This window comes from Maniola hyperantus, chromosome 2 (assembly GCF_902806685.2).
Source record: "Maniola hyperantus chromosome 2, iAphHyp1.2, whole genome shotgun sequence".
Classification (NCBI taxonomy): domain Eukaryota; kingdom Metazoa; phylum Arthropoda; class Insecta; order Lepidoptera; family Nymphalidae; genus Maniola; species Maniola hyperantus.
In genome coordinates, this window is record NC_048537.1 from 13,565,180 (window position 1) to 13,566,773 (window position 1,594).

Consider the following 1,594-nt stretch of genomic DNA (forward strand, 5'->3'; position numbering starts at 1 on the left):
TTAAACGAATTAAAAGACGTTTCTTTATTTTGTTTAAGTTGCTCGACACTGATGCATTGTTCCCTTTTGTCTGAAATATGCTCCAAGATATCATATTTATTTACTTACTTACCTATTTATTTACTTACTTTCCTATTTATTTACTTACTTACCTATTGGTCCTGGCAGAATACCAGCGCTCAGGTTTTATTTTAAAACCTGCAGCATTAATGCTGTGCTGGGGCCATTTCATCCTGTGCCAAGTGGGTGCAAGAACTCATTTTAAATTAAATTAATTACTAAGTAGGTATTTTTCTACGATCTACTAGCTACTACCTACTAACCATTAATTTTAAGTTTGTTTGTACCTTAGGCATAAGATGAATAAACTAGTTTTCTTTCTTTCTTTCTTTCTATTTTTACAGCTCTAGGTACTTAGTTAGGTACGCTAACTACCATCGACATACTATGGAAGAGTTAGTAAATATTCCGGACTTCTAACCATAGGGATCCTATACCTATATTATAATTATACTAGCTTATGCTCGCGACTTCATCCGCGTGGACTACATAAATTTCAACCCCGTATTTTACTCCCTTATGGGTTGAATTTCCAAATCTGCTTTCTTAGCGGATGCCTACGTCATAATAGCTATCTGTATGTTTGAGTTGTGCGTTGATAGATCAGTCAGTCAGTCAGTCACCTTTTCCTTTTATATATTTAGATTTGTATGCTCGAATAAAATTGAAGAAAATAAAAGTTACAAAAAATATATTTAAAAAAGATCAAATATTCCACTATAGGCCCCGGCGAGATTCGAACTCGCGATCTCCTGTTTACTAGACAGGCGCTTTAACCAACTAAGCCACGGCGCCATGTGGCAGCGCGGTGAAATAGTTACTGATATTTGTCGGATCGATTATATTGCCGGACTGCCGGTCGTTTATATGACAAAATATCTTATCGCCGGATAAGATCTGTCTATCTGTTGCAAAGCGGTATATCGCCATAATCGCGACGTTAATGTTCTCAAATATCTTTTTATGGTGACCATAACCTGTGCCATAACCTAGTCATCGACAAAAGGTTTTTAAATTTTTATTGCTCGTATGGCCAATATTTAAGTATGCCATTTTCAATGGCCGATCATTTTGATGTATTCCCATAAAATACAGAGCACTTAAAACTCAGAGAACGCCAATACTTATTAAATTTTATTATAATATTACCCAATAAATTGGTTAAGTAATATTGTGCAGCTAATAAATTTTTAAGTGCATTAAGCAGACAAGACTTTGTAATTTTAAGTCTCTAAACAATTTTTAGGGTTCCGGTCCTCAAAAGGAAAAAGTGATTTTTATAGGATCACTTTGCTGTCTGTCTGTCTGTCGTGTCTGTCAAGAAAACCTATATGGTACTTCCCGTTGAACTAGAATCATGAGACAGGTAGATAGGTTTATAGCACAAGTTAAGTAAAAAATTCGAAAATCGTGAATTTGTGGTTACATTACACACAATAAAATTAAAATGTGTTCATGAACAAATAATTAGTATTTTTAACTTTAAAAGTAAGATTACTATACCAAGTTAAGTGGGAGATTTTCATTTATTTTT

General features: G+C 34.0%; 1 non-coding gene across 1 annotated transcript; it reads right to left on the reverse strand.

The window, feature by feature from the left end:
• Positions 1-781: 781 nt before the first annotated feature.
• TRNAT-AGU (transfer RNA threonine (anticodon AGU)) lies at positions 782-855 on the reverse strand. Its single transcript has one exon. It is a non-coding gene; the product is annotated as a tRNA-Thr (tRNA).
• Positions 856-1,594: the final 739 nt, after the last annotated feature.